This window comes from Anabas testudineus, chromosome 17 (genome assembly GCF_900324465.2).
Source record: "Anabas testudineus chromosome 17, fAnaTes1.2, whole genome shotgun sequence".
In the NCBI taxonomy this organism is placed as follows: Eukaryota; Metazoa; Chordata; class Actinopteri; order Anabantiformes; family Anabantidae; genus Anabas; species Anabas testudineus.
In genome coordinates, this window is record NC_046626.1 from 19,108,459 (window position 1) to 19,124,680 (window position 16,222).

Genomic DNA, 16,222 nt, shown 5'->3' on the forward strand with positions numbered 1-16,222 from the left:
ACTTCACAGGCAGACTTTATTTAGTTCTCCTGAAGTGGTTGTTTTTAGTTCATAAGTAGATTTATTCTCAGCTGGTGTTACACCAGCATGTGTATGTCAACATGTATGTGGACAGTGTGAGGTTTTCATCCTCTTCAAAGTGAAAAGTGAGCACAGATTTTATATTTGTTGGTTATTTGCTTAATTTCTAAAGCTTTAAATTGTTTAGCAGCAGCGTTTTTACATGACAATATATCAGGAAGCAAAGAAAACATCCCTGAACAGAATGTGTTGGTGACAAAACAGGTTTAGTGAGGATTTCGTTTTTTTTTTCCATGGTGTTGGTGAAGTGCTTTAAGTAAAATCTGTCAGCTGTAAAGCTCAGAAGTTCTTGTCTGAGACGAAGGTCCAACAATCACAATAGTTCCAGTAATATTTTCTTGGTTTGTAATGAATCCAGCTGAATCCACAGAGGTTGTGATTTAATAAAGCAGCAGGTAATTAATAGTCTCGCCTTCTATCTGATTACCTCTGCATTGGTCTGTGCATGTTTTCTGAGGTCTGAGAGGTGATTGGATCATCCGGTGGTCGGCCTGTTTCACTCTGTTGATGTTGTGTCACGAAGCACTAATTAATATTCTCAGCCTCTGTGTCAGAGCTGTCGACCTTTTTTCCTCCGTCACAGCTGTTTGGAAACTGTTCAGCTCTCCTGTCTGATAAAAAACGCTGCCAAGTTGTTGTCTACTTTGTCCATCTGCCAAAATGACAGTGGACACCAGTGGGTAGGAAAACGCCTTTTTTATTTGTTTTCCTGAGCTCGCACATCTCAAAAACCACAGTTGTTCCAAACAGTGGTTTTGTAGCTGCCAGAGTTGCAAACTCATCTGCTGCAGCCATAATGAACACGAAATGACCTGCTGTTTTCTTGAGCCAACAAATGATAGGAAATTGTTCTACAACAATCAGAGTGCATGAAAAAAGAAAAACTGTGGGGACATTTGATTATTATGATTCTGTGTAGTGCAGATGGACTGTGCATATTAACACGATGAAGCCGAGAGCGTGCCCAAGAAGCAGCATATAGATAGAATATGAATATAGATTGGTATGAATATGAATGCAAATTAACCTGTAAAGAGAAACCTTAGTTTAAGATTAAACTAAATATAGTGAATTAGAACAGAACACGTCTACAAACACAGAACAGACAGTTTTATCTGTGCATGATGCAGAGTGGACACACAGTATGAGCAGGAATCAAATATGTTAATAGTTTTCTATATATCTGAGCATTATTTATACATGTTTATGTTGAGTATGTGAGTGTGCTTTATGGTTGAAAACATATTTCAATTTATACACAATGAAGTGCACTTCGACTGCAGAATTCTCAACTCAGTACATATCTTGGTCACAGATGTTTTATTTGTGAGATGTGAAAATAAGCATGTGTCTGAAAAGACTGACAAAAAAAAACAAATCTTATCTCTAATATATTTGCAAAACTTAGCAACTGGTATACAATGGATTTCATCATCGTGAAGTATTGACACAAAACTACTTTAATAACGTAGTCATTCCTGTTATGTATCTACAGCCTTACAATTAAAGATGCACTTGTACACAGTCTGCTCTTCCTGAAAGTCTCAACTCTGGGCAAATTTCCCCTTATTATTCGCTTATTCTCACCAGTTTTGCCGTGTTTGTCTATTTACTTGTCAGGTCATTAGCTCAGACGAGAAACTATAACGCTGTGATCAGACGATCCAAAGAGACTGACTCATCATGTGTCTTGTGTTCGACTGACACCACACGTGCTTCTCTGCAACACAACATATGCAACTTCCAATATGGCCGCCCCATATGGGCTGGTGTAAGTATGAAATAACATGTAAAGATTCAGCTTTTTATCAGCCGACATCAGAGGAAAAAAGCAGCTTCAGCAGAGACGCAAGTGGCACAATTTGAAAGCTTGTATAAAACATTACATTAGATATCAATGAGCACTATCAATATGAATCCGTTACATATTTTGACTTGCTGCAGCTTTAAACCGCTGCTCAGCTTCACTCAACTTTGGATGTTTAGTGTCTTGCTCAAGGGCACTACAGTGGTTTATGTTGACAGCAGGGGAAGCGTTACTCACACTCTTCACCCACAGACTATGATGCATGGGCAACACTTCAACGTGACACATGTATAGGAAGAAGAGGCAAGTGGGACGAGGATTAAAGAGCAGAAACAGATGGGTGGACTGAGATAAAGAAACAAGAAAAATACCGAAATATGGAAAGAGAGAGATGTGGTGTTGGAAAAGCAGAGTTAAATTTATCATATATAAACTCATACACAACTCATATGAGAGCTACTTGTTTTATTTATCCAAAATCAAAATGAAAAATTGGCTTTAAAAACATTTTCTATTGGAATTACATGAAAACTAAACATTCATTTGAAGGAAAATCCATATTTCCCCACAGGTGGTAGTTATTTCTTAATTTTCTGAGGCGAATCTGATTCAGCAGGTCCAAATGTCTGTAACACAGTTCTTCTGGCTTACTGGCAGTCTGACTGATAACCCAAATAATTGAATTTAAACAGAAGCTCCATTCCCCCCCACAGGCGTTATAATACCAGCTGGATGACTTGGGTTCATTTTGGTTCTTATGTGGGGTTCGAGCAACACTGACATTTTATAGGATCCCCTTTAAAACGAAGGGTAGATTAATTTTGATAAAGCAGAAGAGGATTATGAGAAACTGTGTAGTGTTGATCGTTCCCTCATTGTGTCTTTCAGACCTCCACTTAGACAGTTCTTTATCAAATGTCAGCCAGATTCAGCAGTGGCTCTTATATCCTGATTGTCAGATTATGTTTCCTGATCGGTGAAGGGTTGGATGGTATAATGTACATGTACACTTACAGTCAGTCATTTGGCAACTTACAAGTGAAATACAAAGCAGCTGTGAAAGGAAATGTTTGAGTGTAGTGTAGGGACCTCCAGAAGCACAGCTGGGAACAGGGACCTGGATGAGGGTCTTTTAGGTAGGAAGGTGGTACTGTGTTGACTCGAGGCATTTATCAAATTGTGAACCTGATGTGGGTAGCCAACAGAAATATGAACAGTGGTGTGACTGGTGTCCTTACTGCTTAACTGTGCATGTCGGCAGCTCTGTGAGTAGGGTAGTGCAGTAGTCAAGATGAAAGATGACTTGTTCCTACACAAGGGGTTGGGAAACATATGGTGAAAGACAGTCAGGTGCTTCTGTAGTAGTAGAAGGCAAAACTGCAAAACTGTAGTCAAAACCCTGCAGTTACTGTTTGACTGACTTAAATATGTCAGTGTTATTTAAAAGGAGAAATGCTTCTTTTGCACGACATTTACATGACACTTTTAGAACTTATTAGAAGATTATAGAAGATTAAATTATACAGATTGGCCCTGTCCTGGCGTCCAGACAAAATGAAGCTCACTGTTGAAGATGAAACCAGTTGTTTTTGGCCTGTGATAAAATATGTTATGTTCCTTGGCAACAGTCCACCGTTCCAAAAGTCACTGTCATCACTGAGACCAACCGAAGATCATTATCTCATTATCATTAATGTACTACAACATGTACGACTTTCGGTACATGTGTTTGCCTCCTGGAGGTGGCATGTGTTGGAATTTGAAGCTGCACCATCAAGTATCAAATTCAAGCTACCATTACAAGACTGAAGTACTGTAGTACCAAAATTTTGGTTACCATAACAACACTGTGGAGAGTGAAATCGGATCCACAGTGGAGGCTGAGAGTCAGGTAGAGCGAGCATGTGTGAAAGCAGAGCGAGAGATAAACAAAGACAGATAGAGATGTGGAGGGTGAGCGAGGGGAAACTGGAGATGTTCGGCATCAGCACTTTCAGTGGCAGATCAGTGGTGAACCTTAACCTTGTCCTGGCATCCAGACAAGCCTGACAACAGGGCTCCTTCCCAGAATGCACGGCTGCATAATTCCTATATCTCATGTCATGCTTTCTCGCCCTTCCCTCCCTTCACTTCTCCCGAGTGTTGACGTCTTTGCTTTTCACCGGAACAACAACAAATGCAGATGTGGGTATGAACTGTCATAGTGAGATGAAAACCTTGTATTGTCAGTGTTGGTGATTTTCATGCTTTCAGATAACTTTGAAGGATTACCCGCTTCTCTGCAGGTGGAAGGCACTGTGCAGAATGTCTTGGATTAATGTTCAACATGCATTGAAATCCTAAAACCAAGGGGCTGGACTTCTAGGCCCCTAGACTGCTACAGGTTCAATGGTTTAGACCAGGGTGGTGTGTTTGGTTCCTTCAGAGTTGTCAGCTCCACAGTTCTTTAATGATGATTTTTATTTCTGCTGCTAGTTTGGACGAAGGGCTTTTCCAGACGTGATGAATTCATAGAAATTATACTAAGGATTATTTATTCTGTTTTATGAGCGAGTCTGAGACGTTCAGTCAGATTTATTAAGATGATTTATTTTTTTGCCTCAGTTTCACTCTAGATCTGGGGTCCAATGGGATTGACTTAAAAATCTATAGTGCTAACGTTTGTTCCCTTCTCAAATTGGCTAAAGCTTAATTAAAATTCTAACATGTCTAAGTAAACTACATATGATACTCTCAAACTGGTGGTAAACGTGCATGAAATGATGTAAAGGAGATTCAGAATCTTCCATTTGATATAATCAGCAGCCATAAAGAAATAATTATGTACGTATATTATGAATATATTCACATGAATATTTATCAATGGAAGTTAGATATGTCTTTAATAGGGTGCTACAGCAACTGCATGAGGAAAAATAGAAATGTGATGTGAAGAAATATGTTTTATTAACCTTGAGGCTGTTTGAGAGGGAATGAAAATCAGAAACCAGCCTGTTGAAGACAGATTTCAGCACCACGGACAGTGACCATGGTGCTGGCTACAGTTGGCTTATTGCACCTCCCTAAGAAATAAAATATAATGAAAAAAATAATGAAACTGATTGTTTATTGAAACCCTATATAATATAAAAAAAAACAAAAACCTTCTCTTAAGTGTGAAAATATAACCACACTATATATGCTGCACTCAAATCACCCAGCTCTCCTCGTCTTTCTCCCCCAGTGTCGGACTGAAACAATAGAAGCGATTCATTGACGAGTTTCCAATTCGCTCTCAATCCGCTCCGTTTTTGCTGAGTCCACACAATTTATTTCTGGCTCATACAAAATTTCTCTGCATATAATTACCTCAGCATATTACCATTAGAGTCCAGGCCGAACAAGATTAATGTCACTCTTTAATGTTGTGTGTGTCTCTCCAGAGGAAGCCGCTGTCTTCTTTTATTTTGCAGAACAATACATCAGATATTCAGTAACGGGCAGAGTTTTCATGTTATTACCTTTCTTTTACTAATAATGGCCATGTGGGCTCTAGAGGTTAAGAAATGCGTTGTCCCTGGTGTCCTTGTTTTTGTCCTTGGCTTAAACAGTTTTATTACTGTGCAAGGAAACCGGCTAGAAACACACATAAAACAACTCAGAAGCCTGAAACTTTGTTTGCAATCAACCATATTGTCTGTGAACGATTTGGTTCAGTTTATAATTCATGTCAGTGGTAATTAAGTCTGTGTCGGTGCTAATAAGTTGCTGTGGGTTATGGATATTTCCTAGTCTAATAACCCCGGTGACAGATACATTTGCTTTGTGGCCGCTAAGTGATTTTAATGTAAATCACAAGAAAGCAGGACGTGTGGTGCTGGGATTAGTAGTAACTATCCAGCTTGGACACAAGGATCAGAGCTGCAGTAAGCAGTGACGTTGATATCTAATTAATATTACAGAATCTAAATACTAACTCGTGTTGCAAATAAAAATTGAGAAAAGATTTTATGAAGATCTTGTACAGGATGTGTAACGTTGGAGGCCAGGTCGTACTCTCTGTAATCAGAGGTGAGTGAGCTTCAGTGAGGGGGTGTTAGCGCTGTGTTCATAGTCGGGTAGGTCCTGCTCTTGTTCCTGTTGGTGCTGTCTGACACTGTAGTGGGCGCTGTGGAGCAGTCTACATCAGGAAGGAGGCAGAAAAAGAACAGTTTAGAGCATCGGTCCTTCTGACCAATGACCTTTACATAAACGTCAAGACTGGAGCTACTACAGCTTTTTCCTCTTCCTCTATTCTGTTGTTTGTTTGCTGACCTTTTAAAGATTTGTTCAGACAGTCTTTGCTTGTGGGTTAAACTGCCTGAGACTGGAAGCACTGTGTGCAGGTCATTAGTGGCAATGAGTACTCATTAGCAATTAGTAACTCTAAATAGCACTCTGCAGCAGATTCCACAGGGCGAGAGTCATTGGTCACAGTGCACGACAGCAGTGAAAACAGCTGAGTGTGAGGAGTTAATTGAGCTTACGAGCAGATGACTCAAAAAGAACAGTTCTGGCTTTGAAAAGTCACATCTGCCTGAAAAAAGTCATGATTGCAAATGTGATGTTTGGTTTTAATTTTTGATTAAAAGATTAGAAGCTTTTAAAACTGAATGTTAGGAGGCTGTGACTGACTGTTTCATGTCTAGATGTTCAGAAGCTGATGGTTTGACCCTTGTTACTCTGAAGCTTTTAGATGTTCTTCCCATTGCAGATTTGCAGACTCATCATTTTCATTCAACCGCAAGACAAATTATATTTTATAAAATGAGCCCATCCTCCCTCTTCTCCATTCTGCGAATCTTGTGAAGTCTCAGTAAATTGAATGTGGTGCGTTTAAACTCAGGTAACCTTGGTCGCTGCATTGAATCAGTCACAGCTGCAGCACTTCAGTGTAAATGTATCTGACACCCAAAGACATGCAATCACTCTTAAGATGTATTGGATTGATTTCTCATGCTTTTACAGTGCGATTGGAGGAAACACTGATTTCTTTTTTCCTGGAAACGTTACACTGAGCCAATGAATGCATGTCAATAGGATAAGAAAACGGTGGCAAAACTTCCATTTTAGTTTCAAGCTGTTGTGCAGAATACTCGATGTTTCATGCAGATGCTACGTCAGCGCTTTGCTGAAACTTAATCTGGTTGTTGGAAAAAAAAAAAAAAAAAAAAAACAATCCTCATGTATCATTTGTATAAAGGTTAATGTTAAAATTCAATATTAATGTTATAAAACAGTGCAAGAACATAAGGATGATGATTTTTTTTTTCTTTAGTTCCTTTCTCACAGTTTATCTGTGTCTGATTGAATGATGAATATCAGTGTCTCTAAATTTTGTTTACTGACAACAGGGTAGAAACTGTTTTCTCCAACAACCGATTCTCATAAGCGTATTGTTTGTTGAGGATTGACAGGCTATGGTGTCAATAATGGACACCGCACGTACACACTGATAATCAGTGAGCCACAACTGACTTTCTGCAGTACGCTGTGAAATACTGAAGCCTTAAATAAATAAGCTTTAATTGTTAACTTAATGTGAATATTTACATTTAATTAATGTCAAGTTTAGTTAACTTACAATATCTGGTTTCAGTGTTCAGACCTCTTGGCAACTTATCAGCATGAGTTGTTGTAAATTGAGGTTTTTCAATTTAAAAGTTGATTTAAATGAACTGATGAATTCATTCAACTCATTCTTTCTTTAAACTTGTTGACTATGAGTTAACTTCATATATTGAGTTTTCTCAAGTTCAGTTAATGTAACTTAGCTAGTTGTTCCAAAGAGACAGAGCATCCAGCAACTATTAAACCTAGGTTCAGATAAAGTGTTTTCATGGCAGAAGACAGATTTTGTTTATAAGGTTAATAAACTTTAAATTTTTTAATTAAAATAATGATGCAATCCTTGCTAAGGTACAGTGGGGAGATGCAGCCTGTTGAATTCATCAGTACGATTTTCAATTTATTTATATTCAGGTGCAGTTGAAGAATTTCTTTTTATTAATAAAAATGTTTCATGTTTGATAACCTTGTGTTTTATTGCTTCCATTTTCTGCATAAACAGATTTAGATGCAATGAAACTATAGATGTTTACACATTTCATGATTTAGATCTAATCACGTGACGTCAGTCTTTTACTAGATAATTGGATAATTCTTCTGTGGAGGAGCTTTGCTGCAGCAGTCTGTTTATATTTACCAGTTGTGGATTCAGTTCAGGCTTTCCTAATGGACTCTGTGGTTGTGGTCATTTAGCGTAATGACATTTATCGTCGACAAATGTTGTACCAGTGGGAGAGTCATTCACTGGTGGCTTATGGAGAGATGAACTCAAATGGCAAAGCTCAATTAACTAGAAATTTAGCAGAGTAAACGGAAAACACTGACATGTTACAATCTGACATGCTGATGTGTTGGCAAATAGTTTTAATTATTTTTACATATCCAGTGCATGTTTAGCAACATGGCCGTCATTTTAAAGTCCATCTGATGAATAGAAGTTCAATATTTACTGTGTTTTAACTCTGTTTTTGGTCTCCACCCACAAGTAACCACAAGTCTGATATAGTTTCTTGTTAGTGGACGGTACAGAGTGTAGGTCATCCCCGTCGTGAGGTGTTCAGAGACGGTACAGAGTGTAGGTCATCCCCGTCGTGAGGTGTTCAGAGACGGTACAGAGTGTAGGTCATCCCCGTCGTGAGGTGTTCAGAGACGGTACAGAGTGTAGGTCATCCCCGTCGTGAGGTGTTCAGAGACGGTACAGAGTGTAGGTCATCCCCGTCGTGAGGTGTTCAGAGACGGTACAGAGTGTAGGTCATCCCCGTCGTGAGGTGTTCAGAGACGGTACAGAGTGTAGGTCATCCCCGTCGTGATGTGTTCAGAGATGGGATGTAGGTCATCTGTGGTTTAAATGCCCCAACCCCCTAGAAAATGGTAAACAAAACAGAAGCTATGTATGAATTGAACTGTGCCATTAAAATCAAGGTCTCAACTGAACTGTGGATTTGGAGAAATGTTAGACCCCTATTGATTAGCATGGTGATACATGTTAGGGAATTCATGAGGTTTTCTTATCATATGTTCTAGCTTCACTTTGGCTTTCCATCCTCACTACAAAACTCTTAATGTTGCTGTTTGGCCATAAAACATAGTCAGTGTGAGCAGATTCAGAGGTCTGGGTACAAGTTAATGCAGGAACATGACATTAATTTATTTCTCAGAAAATAAATAGTATGTTTCATGTGTGACAAATAGGAAAACGTCTGCTCTTGGTTCAGTGCTGCAGGTCTGAAACCCTGACATACTTGAGAACCAGCTGTTGTTTGTTTCTGAAGCTCAGGCTGAAATTAGGGTTATCTCCTTATGTGTTGTTTGTCCTGCAGCAAAAGAGGTCTGGCTGTTAGAGAGCGGAGCCTGCAGTCGCTCCGACAGCCTGAAGTAACATGTTCATTTAGGAGTCACTCCCACTGAGCTGGCTCTGAGCCGAGGTGATGGAGCTGCTGCAGCTCAGAGGAAGTTACTGTCGGCTGCCAGGTCCTCAACGCTGTGACTATTTAAAACGTACAAGTTCAGACATGAGTTCTAGGTACATCCACAGCTGTTTATGATTAACAAAAATGACTATGACTAATCTAATGAAAAATCTAATGATTAGATACATTTTATAGTGCTGAATCAGTTAAGGTGATTAGCCATATTTTTATGTGTTGAAAATTAATTTTGCTCTGCTGGAATTCATCTTTAAAGCCTGATTGGTGGACAGTGTAACACCAGCTGTCAAAAAGCACTTACTGGTGCAGAAAAATGTCTTTCATGATGGTGGATCAGGAAGTCATAAGTGCAATAATGAAGCCCTTGGGTGTTATTCAGTAGGGGCAGCAGGGTCATAACATAGCAGGTCGACCCTTCAGAGTGTGTGAGGGTTGTCTTTGTAGCATGTACTCAGTCAATCAGGTCTTCATTTGTTTTTAATGCAAATTGCGTTCAAATTTCACAATGTCTCTATAGCTGCAGCTCAGTAATACTAATGAAATGCACCATTACTACTAAACAATGTTACAGCAAGGATGCTGGCTGGGCTAAAATCCTCCATAGAGTGTAATGTACAGAAATTATGTGCTTTAAGAAATAATACACCAGGAAATATAGAAACAACATTCTTTATTTATGAGGGAAATTTAGTGGCACTAAAGAGCACTCTAATATTATCTCACAGTTACACCTACCTATGATTAAATAGGAGTTACTGTCACATTATAAACGTAATTAATGAGTAACAAAGAGTTTGAGTTAATGTCAAAATAATATGCCCTTTGCAGACACACAAATTATAATTAAACGTTAATTACAAAGTAACCAACATTTAATTTTACTAAAGGCGGGACATGAACTGTAGTGAGTAGTGCTGAAGTGATTTTGTGTTTCTGTGCTGGGATGATAAAGTCACAAAGTGTCTATGTAATGTCTCGTCTTTTTTCAGCTATTTGATTTTTATATATTTATTTTTTTATGTCTTAGTTTTCAGGGGTTAAACCATTTTTTTTTCTCCATTTGGTTTAATATTTCATTACAGGGATCTTTCCTTTCCTCACATACTGTCTATATGACTTAATTGCAACAACAAATATGTTTCATAAGAAATGTTATTGCAACCAGATGATGTTTTCTTTTACTGTAACATTATGAGGATATGTTGTTAGTTCATGCATTTGGCACATTGGAAAAATATGTTGGGACTGAGTGGACCAGTAAAAAGTTCAGACAACATGCTTGTTTTCTGCCAAAACATCTGATGTTGCAGTACAATGTCCACCTGTTGTTAAGCCTTTTTTTTTTTTGGTTATGCTGCCATGATTACGATTAAGGAAAGATAATGTTGATTTTATATTAAAACCAGAATGTTCCCTAACCTTAACCAAAGTGCTTTTGTTGCCTTGATGAGACTGGATGTGACAGCCATGCACAGTGAGTCGGCTGCTGACAATGAATTCACTTCATTGATTTAAAAAAAAACATAAGAAATCACCTTTTAGTATCCAGCCAGCTGTTCCAGCAACACTACAGCGTAATTGGGGAAAACAGTTTAGTCATATACAGACTCAGAGGCGGGTTTTCTTTAGGATACATGAACACATGATCCATTAGGACTCAGTAGTCTCTGGATTGATTTTCTAATGACGAGAGTAAACAGTTTTATTTTGATGAAGCCTCTGTAGTAACGTGTTCATCACTCTGACTTGTAGCAGACCTACAACAGTGCTGCAGAGAGCAGCCAATCAATGGCATCCCCGCTCCACGGGTGCCTGGTGAGTGAATATGGTTTGGAAGAGAGAAGGTATCAGATTTCATTCTGATACTGACTCTTTGAACCCGTCGTTGTGCGGATGATTTTGTGCTCCATGTTTGCATCATGCTTGACAGCAGCTCATTTTATCACAGATTCAGCGTCTGACTCTTCCTCATCCGAATCAGTCTAGATGATAGTGTTTCCGAGACGATACCTTGGGGAAGCACTTTGTTGTCGTCCTCCCAAGCGCAATTACCTGAAACACCAGACCAAATTCAATTGTGCTGCTGTTGTCAGTATTTGAACATCTCCCCCTTCAATGTTCCTCTCCATTTTTCCTCTCTTCCTCCCCCAGACTCAGACGACTGTAATGTTTGTGGCGCCCAGAGGCTCCAACCTCCAATATACCCCGAGGCCGTTTGCCTCAGGCCTCCGTCTGCTTGGGAATGATGCTGTCAGGCTTCATTGATGTCAGGTTGTGCAGCAGAATGTGGAAATCTATAAATGAACAAGTCAGTTAGCTGAAGAGTCTCAGACTTATTGTACATTTGCAGTTTTTAAGTGTCTATTTACTGTAGAAGGAAGGTTTCAACAACATTACTGTGACGACCAATGAATTCTTATCTCCTGCACATCACTGACTCGTCTTTTTACATGGAGACAGTATCTTAGTGCAAACTTAATTTTATACTCACAGACATGTTCCCTTTGAAACAGTCACCAGAAAAAAAACAAGAGAGGCCCTGTTTGTTTGGAAAGTCGATGCCAAATCTGACCTGACATGCCGACATGATGTTTATAATCTTGCAGAGTGATTTGGTGGAGCAACACAGCTGCAGTTTAGCAGGTGGTTAATGATAATTTCTTAGCTCATGTGTCTCAGAGGTGATTGGTGATGGTAGTTTACGGCTCCAACTATGTATGTTGGGAAACAGAGTAATAAAGGTTTTCATAGTGCTTCATTACTCATAGTTTTATTGTTGCGATCTTCATTCGGTTTGACTTCTGCTGAGCCTGAGAATTTGTTTTTAATTTGGTAATTAACAAATTAATGCTAAATGAGGACTCTGACCCTCTGTATTGGCATGATATCTGTGTAAACACACAGCTCAACAAATCATTTTAATGTTATCAGAGTGAATAACAGATTGTGTTGAGGAGCATGCAGAAGACTATGCTGTGCACAGACTGAACAGATATGTGAAGAATGGAAATTAAATTAGATTAAATTATTATTTTTTTTTGATAGCATGAAACTGTCTCGTATCATGAATCGTTCGTAGCTTTTATTAACAACTTGATATTGTTGCTTGTTAATCATACAGTATATAACTAAACAGTTAACTGTGCCAGTGAAAAGAAGCTACAGTATGTAGATACAGTATATTTGGTTTAATAAGGAGAAAAATGTAAACAGTAGTTGCAATAGTTTATATTTCTGTGGACGATTTGATGTGTTTTTGCAGTTTAGCTGTGGGGAAAATAAAAATAAAAAAGCCTAGAGAAAGAGCTCTTCAACATAATTACTCTTATCATTAGTCTTGATTCCAGTGAACGTTGACACACGCAGCTCTGGAGAAGTATAGAAACATCTTCAGCCCTGTGAGACTGTTGATTATCTCTCTTTGTTTATTAACATTTCTCAAACGCAGTTTTCCCTCAATTATGTGCCACTATAACAAACGCAGGTTTATCTGAAATAACAGATGCAGCTCTCGTCTCTGGCTGGCTACACAGACACACAAAGAGTCAGACCCTGAGGAGGATGATCTTACCAACAGGAGAAATGAGATGTGGTTTTTGTAAAGGGAAACTCCCCATCAAGTCCCACAATCCCTTTCTCACTGCTGGTGTTGAACGCCAAACCACAGCCAAGTCTGTGATCTGCATGGTCCAAGTCAGGGAATCGTTACCTTCTGTAATTTCAGTCCACTTTAAATCTGCAGTGTCAGTGATTTCCACAGAGTCCTGTATCCTAGAAGCTCTTCTACTTCCTGTTACATCATGGTAAACATAGTCTGGACCCATACAGAGTGAAATGTCTCACATTGCTTCATAGCTTATGCATGGAGTCAAATTAAATACAAATTTATAGACACTTCCTGCTGTTCTCACTGACCATAACTCACCAAGACGTTGCCTTCCTCAGTCATTCTCGTCCAGATAAACTGAGAGTAATTAATTTACGGTTGCTGGATACAAGCACATGCTGATAGATTTGGTGAACTGCACACCTGCTGCAGTGGGAACACAGATAAATTGAACAAGCTAGAGACAATTACCAAAGCTCTCCTCCACCACACACCACACTGCCTATAATACTGAGCGATGAGTCAGAGCCTCTGTGGATTTGAACCAGCGAGTCATGGAGCGCAGCAGATCAGCACCTCTGTGTGTGGTTGGTAGACGGATTTAGCCCGAGCAGTCGAGCCATCTAACCGAGCTGTGTGCAGCACGTTGGCACTTGGACAACTCATTGCTGTGTTAACTCTCAAACATCAGTTCAGTAAACAAACTGGGGCACCGCAAAGAACTGTGAAGCTGTGTTTCACCCTCTGAAAAGATCACCAGGTCAGAGGTGGAGGCGTATTTGCTGCTTCAGAGCTCGGTGCAGACAGGGGGTGCTGTTATTTAAGAGCTGAACTACATAAACAACTCGTCAACATGTTGATTCTTCTCTGTGAGGAAGGTGCAAATGAAACAAGTCTGTATTTATTAGTGTCCTGATGTTGCTAGTTAGCCGTCCACACGGCAGTCTAGCGTGTGCAGAGGGTTATTTGATTGGAATTTGATGATGTGCAGCCAAAACTGATTGTCTCACCTGACTGTAAACCCTGTATGGATCATAAAGATACTGTTGACAAGTGTCATACCAAACCATTACCATGGCAATGTTAAAAACATTATGATGTAGTTTTTATCTGCTCTAGACCTAAACCTTTCTGCTTTTAAAATTTGCTCAGTGTTGAGACTCTGCTTTTATAAATAACTAATGCGAAATACATAAAATGTATTTGATTAATTTGATTAAGTATTTTTAAACTGCTCACATCATGAAAATCTTATCAATCTTATTGTCACCAGGTTTTCTGCAGTTTGTCATTTCCACATCATATAATATAATCTGTTTTTACCTCAGTGATGCTGCAACTGAAATATTTTTTTGATTTATTACTTTAAGGAAAAATTTACTACTATATATACTGTATTTGTCTATTTGACATTCAGGATTTGCTGAATTAAAAAATGGTTGATAAACAAATATTATGAACAATATTTAATAGATGAGTGTTTGAGAGGAGGAAGATGGAGGCACTGTTGCAAACCTGCTGCCTCTCTCCGTCTCTCTAATTGAGTGTTTATAGAGAAAGTGGGTCAGGACGGCCTCGGGATGCTGCTTGCCGTTGGATACATGATGCAAACACTCAAAGGCTCTGGCTCTCCTCCCTGCTGTGTGAGTTTCATTAGAAATGATGGCTGTACTATCGGGCAAGAGGAACACCTAAAACACAAAAACAGCAGCAGATCAAGCAAATCAATGTGAAGCTCAGTGATAGAGTAAAAGCTTTAACAGCTGCTGATGGAACAATTTAACACCTCACCCCAGAAATCGTTTTTGTTGTCATTGGCCTGTTTTGTGTGTTTTAATTCTTAGTTGTCTTATGTTGCTCACCAATGTGAATTTGGCTCCTTCATAGATCCTTTTCATGCCTTCTTTATAGATAAATAAGATTCCGTATATTGTTTTTCTGTTATGTTTTCTGGCTTCATGCTGTAACTACAAAGCTTCTGAGACGGAGACAGAAGAAGGTTCTGGTAGATGCATCATGGTTATTTTGTGCTAGTAATCTAACACGTTACCTTGTTAAACTCACTGTGCTGTAGCTCTGCATTAGATCACCTTTAATGAACGTGTTTCTGAATCTTTTTGTTTGTCAGTCATGACTCGTTCAACTGCAGCTCGGTGTCGATACTCTGCAGGTCTGGTTGAAAACGTCCTCTTCATTAACCAGTGATGGATGATTGGATGATTGGCTGCTCCAATCAGAGAGCCTGCAGCAATTTCAGTGAGGTCTGGGCTTTTTGGAGACAATAACAAAGTGATGGGTTACAAAAGCTGCTTCATGCTAACTGTGTGAGTGTTTTCCTCTGCTCTGTGCGATGATGGAGGAAGGTTTGACAGACTTTGTGAGAACAATGAACTTGGAGTTAATTAGCGTTCACAGCTGTGAATTTTTCTCTTCCTGAACGTGCGTGTGTGTGTGTACAGATTGTGTAGTTCTAGATCCTCTCAGTGACTTTGTGCAAATTAATATAATGGAGGTTGCGAGAGAAAAGAAACGTCAGTTTCATCCAAACAAAACGCACTAAAACAACAACCTCTTAACCTTCAGTTAAATCTACCTAAGTGGGAGCAACCCAGCTGTAAAACCTACAATATTTCCTTCTTGTTGTTTATCCTGATGCAAAAACATGCTAAAAGCAAGACAGCATGATGTGGGGATGTCGCTCAATGCAACCAATTAGACAGGTTACAGAGAAATTCTGTGGAGCTAATACGTTAAACTAACATGATACATATCATACCTGCATGGTGTGCAAAGCGCTGCTGTGCCCACGTCTGCGGCTGTAGATTATAATGCTCCAAACATGGTGCGCACAGATATGTGGATGCTTCCACCTATCCAAGGTCCGTTTTGTATGTGTGTCACTTAACCAGCTTGTGGATGCAGCTTATCTCCAAAGGTAAATAAGACTGCATGTTGAGTATGCACACTGACGATGTACGTTAGTGCCACACTCTCATTTAAGCAAGACTAGGGCCCCAAGCATCCTTCTTGTAAGCACCCAAACACTATCTGGCCCACGGTGTTGTTGTTTGGCCTCTGTATCGTCTACTGCACTGACTATCCTAGCGCATTGACTCTTTATATCATCATCCAGCAGCTCAACATGGCATCGTCAAATGTTAATGTCTGACTAAACAATAATAATCTGGAGATACGAGATGTTTGACTTCATTA

General features: G+C 39.3%; 1 protein-coding gene across 1 annotated transcript in view; it reads left to right on the top strand.

The window, feature by feature from the left end:
• The window catches only part of kcnq3 (potassium voltage-gated channel, KQT-like subfamily, member 3), a 60,751-nt gene that overhangs the window by 1,562 nt on the left and 42,967 nt on the right, over nucleotides 1-16,222 (top strand). The window lies entirely within an intron of this gene.